Here is a 16606-nt window from a genome sequence, read left to right on the forward strand (position 1 = left end):
CACACACACACACACACACAAACCCGATTCCAAAAATGAATGCGATGACGTGGAAGATTCAAATTGTAATACTTTATTCAGAATACGACATATAATGACATATTAAATGTTTAAACTGAGAAAATGTATAATTTTTAAGAAAAAATATGTAGATTTTTAATGAAATGGCATCAACACATCTTAAAAAGTTTGTCCAAGGCCATGTTTCCCCCTGTGTGTCATCCCGTCTGCAAACGTCGGGGGACTGAGGAGACGAGTTGCTCAAGTTGAGGAGTGATGTCCCATTCTCAGAGGTGTCAAAAGTGCTCGCATTCATTACTCAAGTGGAAGTATAGATACTAGGGTTTAAAAATACTTCTGTTGAAGTACCAACTCAAGCTTTTTACTTAAGTAAAAGTGTAAAAGTACTGGTTTCAAAACTACTTAGTAATTTAAGGGAAAAAATGCCATTAAAGACAAAAGCTTAGGCCACACCACAGGGGCATATAGTGCACTACCCCATCTCCTCAAAAAACATTTTTCTAAAGGCCATAATGACTATAATGTTATATTAAAATGTTAATGTTGAAATATGTGGGATGCACTGGCTACCTGTTTCAGCCGCATATATACCCATTGAAAGTGAATGCATTTTAGTACAATGGAAATATACCATATGTGTACTGAGCATTAACATGTTTCCTGAAGCGGAAGATATGATGACTAGTTGCCGATTGAATTTTTGCACCATTACATATAGCCTTAAAGTAATGTAATGGTACAAAACTTCAAACTTCAGAGACATGTTATCAATAACCTTTATTGGAATGTAAATGTAGGCTACATGTGCGATCAGTGTTGCCAGATAGGGTAGACGATTTAGAGCCCTACATTTCTGCCCGAACCCGGCCCATTTTCACCTCATACCCACTGTCGGCCGCTGACTGCTTGGTTGTCACTTAAAAATAATAAAAACTTTAATTTAACAAATAAAAAAATTCCAAACATTTTTCTAAATCAACTTAATAAAGAAACTAAACAAAATATAGCTACTTGGACATTAAAACAAAGCTGAACTATTTTAATGGCTGCAGGAGTATGTCATAAGGAGGATTCAAAAAAGAAACTAAACGGGCTTCAGTCGGACTCGGGCCAGGCTAGGGCTTAGAATTGAGGCCTATGCAGGGCTCAAAGCTCACCGCTCGTCCGCTGGAACCCACCCAATCTGGCAACACTGTGTGTGATTTGTGCTTTGAATCATGTGCAAGCGCGACGGATCGCGTAGTAACCAATAGGGTGTTGGAATGGTATATGTTTACTAGGGGTGTAACGGTTCACAAAATTCACGGTTCGGTTCGATACGATACACTGGTGTCACGGTTCGGTTCGATACGATACACTGGTGTCACGGTTCGGTTCGGTTCGGTACGTTTTAGATACAGCAAAAATAAAAAAAATTGACAGATAAATTACCTTTTTTTATTTTTTTTAAACTAACAAAGTATGATTAAAAAAAAACATTTTTTTTACATTGAACAAAGATGGAGCTATACTTTACCCATCTTCTATGTAGTTACAGAAATAGACATTAGCTCTTTACAATAGCTCTCCACACTTTTTTCACACACTACTGCTTCTGTCATCCCTTTGGCCGAATCCTCACTTGTGTGACTCTCAAGGGGGCGTGTCTGAAGAACGTGGCTGTTCAGCTCCCATTCATCGGTAATGTAATGTGCCGTTATAGTCAGGTAGCTTTGTGTAGCCGTTGACGTCCAGCCGTCTGTTGTCAGAGCAACCGCTGTTGCTTTGGCCAATTGGTTCTCTATTTGTGCTTTTGTTTTTTAGTACAAAGCAGGAATTACTGGCTGAAATGGGCTCATGAAGGAACATTGTAACGGGGCTCAATTACTTTAAGCACATTCTTAAAACTCCGTCTGCGGTGCGTATGCGGTGCAGGAGCCGCACGCCCTGTTGTCCTTTCACATATGTTGCGTTTCAGTCCGCAATCGTTAACATGGGTACAGAAAAACTACGCACCGCATAGGCTACGCACTGCAGATGGAGTTTGTGTGAAACGGGCGGAAGGTCTCATATCCGCGGCTATAAATGTCTTTTGCCATTTGAATAAGTTGGAAATGTCGGTCTAAATGCTGACCATCATAGTTTACAACACCATCATAGTTTACAGAGAATCCAAAGTTCACCAACACACCAGACCTGTTGGTTATTGGAGGATCTTCTATTTCTGGTCTGTTAAACGCAATAGCAATTTTGCAATGAGCATTCAGCGTGTACTGAGTAAGCGAGCACCTGACTGAGCAGTCTTAAAAATATTTGTTTTTTGTTTTTTTCTCTTAGTCAGGGGCATTGCCTGTTACGTCGTTTAGGTTATTGGCTTCCGTGTTGAACGCATAATATTATATTTTACATACTTTTTATTTTCCAAATCTAATTAATTAGACCAAGAACCGTTCGGTACATTGTGCGTACCGCATACCAAACCGAAAGCCTCGTACCGAATGGTTCAATACGAATACGCGTATCGTTACACCCCTAATGTTTACACTTCTCATCCAACCACAATCAAATACACACTATCAGGATGACGCAATTTTATCTGCATTTTTTTTTTAACAAGATGAAATGAAAGAGGAGTAACGCAGCTATTTTTAAAAAGTAAGGAGTAGAAAGTACAGATAATTGCGTGAAAATGTAAGGAGTAGAAGTAAAAAGTAGGCAGAAAAATAATTACTCCAGTAAAGTATAGATGGCCAAAATTTCTACTTAAATAAGGTAACAAAGTATTTGTACTTCGTTACTTGACACCTCTGCTTATTCTTGTCTAATACAGGCTTCTAGTTGCTCAACTGTCTTAGGTCTTCTTTATCGCATCTTCCTCTTTATGATGCGCCAAATGTTTTCTAATGGTGAAAGATCTGGACTGCAGGCTGGCCATTTCAGTGCCGGATCCTTCTTCTACGCAGCCATGATGTTGTAATTGATGCAGTGTGTGGTCTGGCATTGTCATGTTGGAGAATGCAAGGTCTTCCCTGAAAGAGACGACGTCTGGATGGAGCAGATGTTGTTCTACAGCTTGGATACACCTTTCAGCATTGATGGCCTTTCCAGATGTGTAAGCTGCCCAAGACACACACACTCATGAACCCGATACCATCAGAGATCAGCTTCTGAACTGAGCGCTGAGAACAGCTTGGGTTGTCCTTGTCCTCTTTAGTCCGGATGACATGGCGTCCCAGTTTTCCAAAAAGAACTTCAAATCTTGATTCGTCTGACCCCAGAGCAGTTTTCCACTTTGCCACAGTCCATTTTAAACGAGCCTTGGCCCAGAGGAAACGCCGGCGCTTCTGGATCATGTTTAGATATGGCTTCTTCTTTGACCTGTAGAGTTTTAGCCGGCGACGGTGAATGGCACGGTGGATTGTGTTCACCAATGTTTTCTGGAAGTATTCCTGAGCCCATGTTGTGATCTCCATTACAGTATCATTCCTGTGTGTGATGCAGTGCCGTCTAAGGGCTGAAGATCACGGCCATCCAGTTTGGATTTGACCCTTGACCCTTACGCACAGAGATTGGTCCAGATTCTCTGAATCTTTGGATGATATTATGGACTGTAGATGACGATAACTTCAAACTCTTGTCAGTGTTTCTCTGAGAAACTCCTTTCTGATATTGCTCCACTATTGTCCGCCGCAGCATTGGGGGAATTGGTGATCCTCTGCCCATCTTGTCTTCTGAGAGACACTGCAAATCTGAGAGGCTCTTTTATACCCAATCATGTTGCCAGTTGACCTAATAAGATGCAGATTGGTCCTCCAGCTGTTCCTTATATGTACATTTAACGTAACATTATTTACTAGCCAAAAACATCTTTAGTACTATGGTTCCTGTTTTTTGAGCTATTTTTGGATCTTATACTTTCAGACGATAGTAATATGTTTGGATGTTTACCATGGTAGTTTTTTTAAAGCAATTTACAGTGACATGCACATGGCAACTATTCAATGTACCATTGTTTTAAAGTACCAAGTATTACGCGGAGCTCCGGTTCTTTGGTTCCAGTCCAAACTGACCAGGATTCTTGGGTTCCGTCCGTTTTGTCGTGTTTCTGTTGGCTAGATGCGTATCTTTGTGCTGAAAGGATGGATAAACTCCATCACCTTCCCAGGCCACAGCTCTCACACCATTTTATTAACATCTAAAACTAAACTACAAATGACCCAGATTGCATTTCACTCCCGTGTTATTTCGGGACACGGTAATGATAAAGGTGTCATTTCCGTCTCCATCGCCACATCATCTCTGTTACCTGTCTGCGAGCCCACCTGTTGCGCGCATGATTGACAGCTGAATAGCGGCGCGTCTGGTTACCCGGAGCGCAACCGAACACCTGGAGCTCCAGTGACGGCAGATCCAGCGCGAAACGGGCCAGAAGAGAGCCGAACCATCAGCTGCTGATCTCCTGCATGAGCCGAGGCGGGTCATCTCTGCTCAGGGTGATGGACAGGATCTTCGTAGAGATGCTGTTCTTTTCTGCATTATTGCTCGTTGAAGGTGAGATATGTATATGCTAAACAGATAATACATTAATATTATTTCAAATATGTTCCTCCCAGATAACGAACATTCGGTTAACGTTCCAATTATGTTATGAATGTGTTCTTTTTGAAGGTTCTCTGATCATTCTAAATGGTCATGCGACCGTTTAGGGAACATTCCATTTCAGAATTTTGCTAACATTATGGAAATGTTACGTTTGAATTTTCTCAGAATGTTCTGAAACAAATTAAAAAAAAAAAATCTGGGTTACTGATTAAGACATTTAATCAGGTTAGTTTGAATTTAACATACAATACGGTAACATTCTGATGTTTTGTTTATTAAGTACAATTATCTAAATATTATTAGGAGAAGCAAAATGTTTTCTGAAAAATGTATCAGAAGTCTTTTGATTTCAACAAAAATATATTTTTTTAGTGTGTGGTCTGAAATATAATCGTGTTTTCTCTTTGAATGTTTACTTCTATTTTTCTGACTCTATTGACAGATATTTGTTCTTGTTTTAAGCTTTAAAACTTGTCTTAAAATTGTTGGCCCCACTTTATATTAGGTGGCCTTAAGTACGATGTACTTAGATCAAAAAGTAAGAACAATGTACTTATTGTGTTCATATTATATGCATAAACACTTTTGCTGATATGATACGGGTAGAGTTAGGGACAGGTGTGGGTCCGTTTAGAGCCAACTGTGTAATTATAAATGTAACTACAGAAATTAATTACAGACATAATTACATGCAGGTATTTTTAAAAAAAATGTAAGTACAATGTAAAAAACATGTATGTAAACAATAAGTGCATTGTATCAAATGATTAATTACAATGTTAGTACATAGTAGTTAAGGCCACCTAAAATAAAGTGGGTCAAATGTTTTAATATTGCTACATAGTATAGAGTAGAGGGTAAGACATATTTTGTATGTTCCTCCAAGGTAACAAGAATGTTCTGTTAACGTTATTATGAACACGTTATTTTTGATGGTTCTCTGATCATTCTAAATGGTTTTTAACGCCATGCGAACGTTTACAAAACATTCCATTTCAGAATTTAGCAAACATTATGAAAACATTACTTTTGAATTTAATCAGAACGTTCTGAAACAAATAAAATACTTTAAATGTGCACTATGTAGTATTTTTGCAGTAAAATATCCAAAAACCACTAGGCCAGTGTTATATATTTTGTTCAGTTGAGTACCTACAATATCCCAGATGTGTCCAACTATTTGTAAATTGTGAGAAAATTGCTATTTTAACTGAGTACCGGGACGTGTCAGCATAGCGTTTGAGGGAGCAGAACTGTTTCCAACTTTGAAAATGAATCCTCATCTGAGAATGATTTCTGAAGGATCATGATCACTGAAGACTGGAGGAATGATCCTGAACATTCAGCTTTATCACAGAAATAAATCATCATTTAAAGTAGAATAAATTGAAAACCTATTATTTTAAATTGTAATAATATATCACAATATTTTAAAAAAAATCTGTATTTTTGATCAAATAAATGCAGGCTTGATGAGCAGAAGAAACTTCTCTCAAAAACATTACAAATAGTAATGTGTCCAAACTTTTGGCCTGTTCTGTACATAGCGTTTCTGTTATTTTATCATGTGCTGATCATCTAGAGGGATTTCTAACACTTTTCTGCATGTGTGTGTATTTGTGTGTGTCCAGCAGCTCATTGTGCTCAGGGTCGATACGCACACAAACTCTTGAATGATCTGATGGAGAATTATTCCACTGCTCTACGACCGGTGGACGACACCGACAAAACCCTCAACGTCACACTGCAGGTCACGCTGTCTCAGATCAAAGACATGGTCAGTATCTCGACATTAGTTTACTGGTTCATGTTGGGAAACGTTAGTAGGAGAAGAATGTCTCAGTTAGGCCGGCGACACACTGCTAGCATGGCGTGAGTGTCTCAGCTGGTGGTGTGTCCGTTTTTATTTTGGCTCCCATGTAAACAGGTTAGAGTTTCAATTTCTCATTAATGCAATTAACTAATTAACCAATCACATGGCAGTTGCTTCAGTGCATTTAGGGGTGTGGTCCTGGTCAAGACAATCTCCTGAACACTAAACTGAATGTCAGAATGGGAAAGAAAGGTGATTTAAGCAGTTTTGAGCATGGCATGGTTTTTGGTGCCAGACGGGCCGGTCTGAGTATTTCACACACAACCATTTCTAGGGTTTACAAAGAATGTTGTGAAAAGGGAAAAACATCCAGTATGCAGCAGTCCTGTGGGAGAAAATGCCTTGTTGATGCTCGAGGTCAGAGGAGAATGGGCCGACTGATTCAAGCTGATAGAAGAGCAACTTTGACTGAAATAACCACTCGTTACAACCGAGGTATGCAGCAAAGCATTTGTGAAGCCACAACACGCACAACCTTGAGGTGGATGGGCTACAACAGCAGAAGACCCCACCGGGTACCACTCATCTCCACTACAAACAGGAAAAAGAGGCGACAATTTGCACAAGCTCACCAAAATTGGACAGTTGAAGACTGGAAAAATGTTTGCTGGTCTGATGAGTCTCGATTTCTGTTGAGACATTCAGATGGTAGAGTCAGAATTTGGCGTAACCAGAATGAGAACATGGATCCATCATGCCTTGTTCCCACTGTGCAGGCTGGTGGTGGTGGTGTAATGGTGTGGGGGATGTTTTCTTGGCACACTTTAGGCCCCTTAGTGCCAATTGGGCATCGTTTAAATGCCACGGCCTACCTGAGCATTGTTTCTGACCATGTCCATCCCTTTATGACCACCATGTCCCCATCCTCTGATGGCTACTTCCAGCAGGATAATGCACCATGTCACAAAGCTCCAATCATTTCAAATTGGTTTCTTGAACATGACAATGAGTTGACTTCACTAAAATGGCCCCCACAGTCTCCAGATCTCAACCCAACAGAGCATCTTTGGGATGTGGTGGAACGGGAGCTTCGTGCCCTGGATGTGCATCCCACAAATCTCCATCAACTGCTAGATGCTCTCCTATCAATATGGGCCAACATTTCCAAAGAATGCTTTCAGCACCTTGTTGAATCAATGGCACGTAGAATTAAGGCAGTTCTGAAGGCGAAGGGGGGTCAAACACAGTATTAGTATGGTGCAGAGATGCTCACAAGTCTCTAAGCTAGAGTCCAAGTCAAGTCTCAAGTCTCTGGGCTCGAGTCCAAGTCAAGTCTCAAGTCTCTGGGCTCGAGTCCAAGTCAAGTCTCAAGTATCTGGGCTAGAGTCCAAGTCAAGTCTCAAGTCTCTGGGCTCGAGTCCAAGTCAAGTTTGAAGTCTCTTTATTATAATAAGTCTCTTAAGTGTTGAATCACGTACGGCGACCCATCCAGGCTGTGTAGAACACTGCAACGCTATATAAGGAATTCAAAGCATGTAATGTGTTATTTTGACACCTATCTCTATTAACATACCGTATCAGCTTTGGTTTTGTTATATAACTGTAAATAGGGTATTGCAACATGACCAAAACACCAAGAATGCTTTACTTCAAGATAATATCTGCATTTTGCCTTAGCATAAACGCACAGTAGCCTATACAGTACAGACCAAAAATGTAGGTTCGAAAAAACGAAAAAAGATAAAGTACTCCCTTGTCTGTTCCTGAATTATAATGATAATGCGGACCTGTGAGAGAACCAGCACCACAACATACTTGGAGGAGGTCCATATTCCACGAGTAGGAATATAGCGTGGCCCCTTTAAAGGGTCATGAAACCCCAAAACACTTTTTTTGAGATGTAAACAGATATGTATAGGCTGCACATCATTGAAAACACTAAGGGTACTCATTAATGGTATTCATATGTGAAAATAGTTATTTTTGCATTTTTCAGAGCGATTTCTGTCTTCCGGTTTGAAAAGCTTAGTCGGAGCAACGTCACAAATGCTGACGTCGGCGCGGCCTTTTCGGCCCAAGTATGGGCTGCTGGGCACATGCTGACGTCGACCGCTCCGAGCAATTCTCGATATATATTCATGACATGAAGCTCATTCAGTCCAATCCCTGCACTGTAGTATGCATACAAGATAATTTAGTTAATATGCATGAGACAGTCACTTCTGTCAGGCTCGTATGCCATCCTTATTGTAGAGATATGGTGGGGAAGTTTTGGAAGCAGCGTGCGGAAAAGTCACGGAGGAAAGCTAGGCGTTGTGCTGATACGAAATAACGTAAAGGGCACCGAGCAAGCTGTAACCGGCGCCGTCTGTGGAAGCCTTTGCATCAAAGGCTCGGTAAAGTAAAATTAACTTGAGCAATCGCACGCCGAACCTGCAAGCATTGCCTAATTTTTGTCAGGAGTGCAAAATAACCAATCTGTAGGATAATGAACAAAAGCCACGTCCTCTCCGTTTTATTTGTGGTCACAGCCATGCACTAAACCGCATGTGTTCGGGCTCTTAGTGAAACAGTGTGCTGCATATTTGGACAAATATAGATTTAGCTGCCGAGTGATAGACAGCGCGGATCGTCACGGCAACCCAGCGCGCGCCGCTCTGTGCTTCAGATGCGCGGTCGAGACTAGCCTCAAACCCCTTTGCTTTTACCCCGATCTAGAATTACACATCTCTATCACATCGCATGTTGGGTGGTTCACGTTCTCTTATCACGTCGGCGCATTGTTCATCTTGCCAAACAGCGTGCATATTTGGACAAATATAGTTTTATCACATTTGCAAAATATTTCGTCATGCATAACATTTATTTTCATTTCTCACTGAATTATGCTGGTTTGAAGAGCTGAATTATTTGCGATCTCTGCTGCACGCCACTCATAGCTCTCTCATTCGCTGTACTCATCCCTCATTTAATCTCACTGTGGTAAACAATGCCAACGTGAACCAAGAACATGTCTCAGAACCGCTGTAACTGCTGCGGTTGGTATCGCTAATCTTAATGCACCTACTGACACTCCCCTATTTATGCAAACCATTCCCTCTTTCCACACAATACCATCCCACCTTTTCACAGTCGACCACTCCCCTTTTAAGAAGCCTTTTCAAATCGAAGGTGTGAAAAAACACCGCTGCAGCAGGGGGGTTTCATGACCCTTTAAGAGCTGCGCATTTCCCCACTGAACTGCCGGTATGTGTGTGTGTGTGCGCGCCGAACTGTGCCGCGATTCACGCGAACAGTGTGAGAAACACTGACTCGGGAGCGCTCTTGTTCAGAAAACTAACCTGCGTATTCATCAATTTAATGTAGTTCAATAAAACACATGTACTGTAAGCGGTGATGGTATTAATGATTTACCTCAGACATGAGAGAGAGAGTGAGCTTCAGTGCATCGCGCCCGGATGGCAGAGAATGCACTCAGTGAAAAAACGCACTTTTCATCTGGAGTCTAATAAAAGTTAAGTAGAAAATATTGTATCTTATGTAGGCTATAACTGCACTTGTTTCAGAGTAATGCTATTGTTAACCCTTTTCTTCCCCTGTTAATGTTTGCTGCGGCTGCATTACTAGCCTACGTCTATGGCTGATCTCCAATTTCTCCAACTATGGGCCACAGATCAAACAGAAAATGTGCACTGCGTTAAAGCTACACTGTGTAACTTTTTTAGTTTATTCTTAGCTAAAATCACTTAGTTCTTTCAAAAATGTATGTGCTCATTAATGTATATTTACTTCTTTCAAGTAATAATGCATTCTCGTAATTTTATAATATACCATTGAAAATACATAAGTGTTGAAGGTTCGGATGGCGGTCGCCATGTTGCTCCTCCATCTTGAAAGTACATTTGCCAAAGAGGGACATACCCGTAAATTCAAGCTTCGCTTTTCGCGTTTTTACTCTCGATGGCACCGTGTCGAATGTGAAGAGGAGGATTGCTTGAGGCTGCTATATGATGACGGAGGATCACTCTTAAGCCCCTTTCACACTGCACGTCAGACCCACAATATTCCCGGAGCATTGCCGGGTCGCCTTCTGTGTGAAAGCAACCACGTCCCGGAATTGATTACCGAATTCGACCCAGGTCGGGGACCTAGTAACATTGCGGGATATGTATCAGAGTCGCCAAGGAAGCGGAAAAGAGAATTAAGACGGCAACGCAACGGGCAAATCAACAAGACAAAAGTAAATATTGGAGTGGCCTTTCCAAGATAAAGAGCTCATGAGGAGCAACGGTTTTAAAAAGAACGCCGACGTTGCCTGCTTTCTTCTCGACAGGTAATATTAATTCAGCCTATTTGTGTATATTGGAAGTTTTATTGTTGCTTGGCTAATTATATCATGGTGTGCTGAGCATAACACTAGAACGACGTCTAGGATAGTTTTCCTCGCGTCAATGATGAAAAAGTATTGTTTACCTTATAACATAAATCCGTGTTCTATGACGGATAACATGAGATTAATATTTGAATTGCATTATAATTTGTTTGCCTTACGCTAGTGATGTCATATAATATAAAGAATAACGACAGCACTGATAAAAGTTACTTTACTAAGAATAGCTTGCATTCGTCTGGAACCTGATAGCTGATGTTAGCAATGAAATGGTAAAAAATAACGAAAATGTAAAACTATTATTCATTTTACATATATTAATTTGATCATAGATCATTTGGCAAATTAAATAACTGCAAATTATAATAGTTTTCTAAAGTAACCTCATCACTTGAGTTGAAGCAACACTCACCGAAGAGGTCGAACTGGAAGCCATGACTAAATCGGCCACCGTAGGAGTTGAAACGAAATCGAAATTAAGAGGAACAGAAACTATATTTCACTCGATGGTCATAACCTTTACACCACTAGATGGGGGAAAATATCACACAGTGTAGCTTTAATAAAATTAGTGCCGTTAAAATGAATTTGCGTTAACACTATAAATAAACATTGTTCACGAGTCCCGCAGCTCGAGTCCGAGTCGAGTCTGAAGTCTTTCGAGGACGAGTCTCAAGTCGAGTCTGAAGTCACTGTGTGTGCGACTTAAGTTGCACTCAAGTCCGAGTCTCAAACTCGAGTCCCCATCTCTGGTATGGTGTTCTTAATAATCCTTCCGGTGAGTGTCTATATATATATATATATATATATATATATATATATATATATATATAAAGTCAATGTTAAGGAGTCTCTTAATTTTTTTCCGTGCTTTATAAAGCAGCAGCAGTGCCGCGCCAGACACGCTTCTGGTGTGCAAAGGCATAGAAAAAGCCATGCAACCACCCCGCGGCTGACACGCAACAAAAACACCACGCTTGCATTGTGTGTCAAGGCCCTACAGCACATGTGTGAGTAAAAACACTGGCAGCATCACATTATGTTTACCTGTTCAGGAGCCAAGACTAAACTCCCGGCGTTTCCAGCGGTACAGCGGTAGTGGCAGAGGGATGTTATCATAACGAGACGTTTCCTTTCGTTCAGTCACTCCGAGTAACGTCAGCCACACAACAGAGATCGGGACACGGGTGCAATAGGCTGCCCCGTCTCTGAGAAAGGAGGTCCTTCCGCAGAGGAATCGGCCAGGGAGGGGCTGTCGCAAGAAGTACGAGTTTGGAGAGCCCAGTCCGGCCGGGCCAGTATGGGGTGACCAAAAGGACCTGCTCCTTGTCCTCGCTGATCTTGCACAGAACCTGTGTGAGAAGGCTCACTGGGGAATATGCATACTTGCATACACCAATTGGCCAGCTGTGCACCGGTGCATCCGTGCCGAGGGTGCCATTCTCCAGGGAGTGGCTGAACCTGTGAGAGTCACTCCCGGGTTTCCCGAAACATGGATAGCATGAAGGGACCTCAGATGCTTCTGACTCCATAAAACGAGATGGCAGGCGAGTTGAGACATACGGCTGGAGCGCAGACCACCCTGATGGTTGATGTTTGAAAGTCTACAGGTTTTGACATAAATGCAGATATAACTTTAGTTTAAATAAATAATAATAAATACGCTACTGTGGCCGTGTTGTCTGACCGGACTAACGTGTTGACCCATGAGCAACACTCGGAAGAGGTGCAGCATGAACCATACCACCATAAACTCGAGGCAACTGACATGCATGAGGCGCTGGGGTCTTTTGCACATGGCACCCCAGTCCGTGGTGGAGGCATCTGTTGGCACAGCAATATGCCTGGAAACTCATTCTAAGGACACACCGGCCCGTAGAAAACTGAGGTTCGACCACGGGGTGAGCGTCTGTCTGCAAGCCCAAATCACTGGGACCCAGAGCGTGCCCGACTGACATGCCCATCTCTGGGCTCGATCACGAAGCCAGTGCTGAAGTGGTCTCATATACACCGTACATATAAACCCATCTCCAGCGTGATGACTCCGATCCTTCAAATATTTATATTCTTGTCTAATCGACCCATCATCCTCAATAAACCCGTCGCTTGCGTGATACCCAGAAATGTTGAATATTCTGATCTGATAATTTCTGACTTGTAAGGTTGCCAGAATAATAATCTTACACTGTTTGTTCATCTGCCACAGGAGAACTGGCACCCCGACTGAGTCTGGTTTCTCCCAAGAAGAGAAACTGAGTCTGGTTTCTCATGCCCTGATGGAGTTTTGGTTTCTTGCCACTGTTGCCTTTGGCTTGCTCAGTTGGGGACACTAAAATTATGATCTAAGTTATTCAACTAATTATACAAATAAAATTAATTTATTAGGCCTTAATTAATTGTGTAAACTATAATATTGATTTGCCAACATTGACGCTATTTGATAGGGCTATGAAAAGGGCTGATTACGACCTTTAAGACCTTCGAGGGGACAGAGCTAGCCCGAATGGGAGGACCGCGTACTGATATATGCCCACCCCTCGAAAGCAGACCATAGGAACGGTCTCTGTAGAGGAAGGATGGAGACATGGAAGTGGGCGTCCTTCAGGTCGATCTCTGCAAGCCAATCTGCTGGACGAACACATTTAAAATGGCGTTTCACTGTCAACATCCTAAACGGAAGCTTGCGAAGGGATGGGTTTAGGACGCGCAGGTCCAGGATAGGTCGTAACCCACCGGTTTTCTTGGGTACAATGAAGTAGGGGCTGTAGAAACCGGTCCACTAGGTCTACTCTGAGAGGAGGCTGGTGTCAGAGAGGGACGAGTGGCGTTGCTCGGGGGTGGCACCTACTGCGTCACCATTTTTTGGGAGCTCAGGGATGGGTATGCCATTTCTTTTTATCTTCAGAACATAGTTTAAGATATCTTGTATTTAGTCAGAGAGCTTTTCTGTTCCTTCAATGAAAGGGCATGCACACTAATACTGTCCATGTCCAGGAAGGAAAACAGAAAAGCTCTTGGACTAAATATAAAATATCTTAAACTGTGTTCCGAAGATGAAAAGAGGTCTTAAGGGTGTGGAACGACCTTAGGGTGAGACATTAATGACATACATTTCATTTTTGGGTGAACAAACCCTTTAACCCGGGGGCCAGCAGTGGAACAAAAGATTTTCCCCGGGCCCTCCACTGGGGCAAGGAGTGGTCCTGCTGCCATCTCTTTGAAAGAACTGCCCATCCCTGAGCTGTCCGCATCAGAAGCGCTGCTTAGTCTGCTTCTGGGTGGATGTGAACTGTTGGGCGAAGCTCTCAACCGCGCCACCGAATAGCCTTTCGCAGCTGTCAATCATGCGACATCATACACTCATAAAAATAAAGGTTCTAAAAGGGGATTTTCACAGCAATGCTATAGAAGAAAATGTTTTGGTTGCCTAAAGAACCTTTCAGTTATCAGCTCTAAAAAGAAACTTTTTTCACTGTAAAGAACCCTTTTGTGTAATGAAAAGGTTCTATAGTTGTTAAAAGTTCTTCATGGAACCAGATGCCAATAAAGAACTTCCAGTTTTAAGAGTGCATGTCATATATATAGCCATCATCTCTCTCTCTCTCTCTCTCTCTCTCTCTCTCTCTCTCTCTCAGAATCAGAGTCAAATAGCTTTATTGGCATGGTGAAAGAAATCTTTACATTGCCAAAACATTCATTACACTATACGAAATAAATAATAATACAAATAAAATAAAATTACATGAAAATAAACATTGCAATAAAAATGTCCAATCTTCTAATATTTACAAAGTTGTTAGCTCTGCCCTGCTGGAGGCTCTTTTGTCGTGACAGGACCTCACGTATCTGGGGGCCAGGTTTGCGTTCGCTGGGCTTTCTCCGAGCAGGAGTGGGAGTTTGTCCATATTTGATTTTTGAAGGAAGTCTTCCTGATGGGTTGTGAAAAGGGGATAGAATGTGTGTCTAATGTTTTTATAATTGGGGCAGAATGTCAAGAAGTGTAGCTCTGTTTCCAGCTGCTTCTCTGTGCAGTAAGGACACACTCGCTCTTCCTTCGGCAGCCAGGTCTGTCTGTCTCTGTACTATACTCTCTCTCTCTCTCTCTCTCAGTCACTCTCTCTTTCTGTCTCTGTCTCTTGTTGGCATCTAATATTAACAGCAGTCTGAGTGTCTCTGCTCAACTGACCTTTAGTAACATCATATAGGCTTAGCTAATGCTACAGACAAAGTGTGTGTAAGAGGAATAGAGAAAGAAAGGACAATGTGTAGTTTTACTTCATCATGAAGATTACTTCATCACACATAAAATCATTTATTAGATGGATGGTTGATAAAGCTCATGTGATAAATGTTTTAACACAAACATAATGCAGTAGTTTAATTCTTTAAGCTTGTAGAGTGGAAAGTTCATCTGATTGGAGAATCACCCTGTACTCAAACTCAACATCAAACTGTGCAGGACGAGAGGAACCAGGTGCTAATCGCATATCTGTGGATCAGGCAGACCTGGCACGACGCCTACCTGAAGTGGAATAAAGATGAGTATGATGGTCTGGAGGTGATTCGCATTCCCAGCAGCCTCGTGTGGAGACCGGACCTGGTGCTGTATAACAAGTACGCCCGTACGTTCACGCACACGTTAGCTTTGTTGTTCATTTTTTCCACTGATGTCTTTATATAGCTGCACTGAAGAAAATGATCCGTTTCTTTTAAAGAGGAGCTATTCTTCTATCATCTGTCTTAAAGGGTAAGTTCACCCAAAAATGATATGTCTTGTCATTAACTCCTCCCCCCTAATGTCGTTCCACATCCGTAAGACCTCCGTTCATCCTCGGAACACAGTTTAAGATATTTTAGATTTAGTCCGAGGGCTTTCTGTCCTTTGAATGTAAGTGTATGCACACTATACTGTCCACGTCTAGAAGGGAACGAAAACATCCTCAAAGTAGTCCATATGAGACATCAGTTTTTGGACCCAAATGTATTTTGGATGCTTCAAAAGAGTCTAATTAACCCACTGATGTCTCATATGGACTACTTTGAGGATATTTTCGTTCCCTTCTAGACGTGGACAGTATAGTGTGCATACACTTACATTCAAAGGACAGAAAGCCCTCGGACTAAATCCAAAAATATCTTAAACTGTGTGTGAAGATGAACGGAGGTCTTACGGGTGTGGAGTGACATTAGGGACAGGAGTTAATGACACACATTTCATTTTTGGGTGAACGTAATGTTGCAGTGTGATCATGAAAGCGTTCCTCCAGCGGGAGTTGTTCTCTATATCAGTGTCAATGTTTCTGAACTCCTGAAACGCCTCCATTATAGTTTTGAGTTTTCTTCTGGTAGCAAACATGTCACAATAATCCTCATTATAATAATTAATACACAGAATAAAGGGATGGGCCTGGTTGAGTTAGTTAGTAGTGTGTTGAAACTGGCGGTTATGGTAAGAGACATTCCCAAAACACTTGACCAATTACAACACACTGCTCCAGCTGACCAATCAGAGCACACTTGGCTTTTCAGAAGGAGGGGCTTCATAGAGACAGGAACGTTACTGACAGACTGGGAAGAGACGAGCTGCAAATATGTAAAAAAAAATAATGTGTTTTTTAACGTTCAAGCATGAAAACATTTTCTTTTAGAGCCCAAAAGGCATAATATATCCTCTTTAACTTTAATTCTCTCTCTGTGTTTTCCTCTTTAAAACACACGTGTGTGCTTGCAGGGCGGATGATGATTTCTCCGGGCCGGTGGACACTAATGTGGTGTTGCGGTATAACGGTGAGATCACGTGG

The sequence above is a fragment of the Pseudorasbora parva genome, chromosome 11 (genome assembly GCF_024679245.1).
Source record: "Pseudorasbora parva isolate DD20220531a chromosome 11, ASM2467924v1, whole genome shotgun sequence".
Classification (NCBI taxonomy): domain Eukaryota; kingdom Metazoa; phylum Chordata; class Actinopteri; order Cypriniformes; family Gobionidae; genus Pseudorasbora; species Pseudorasbora parva.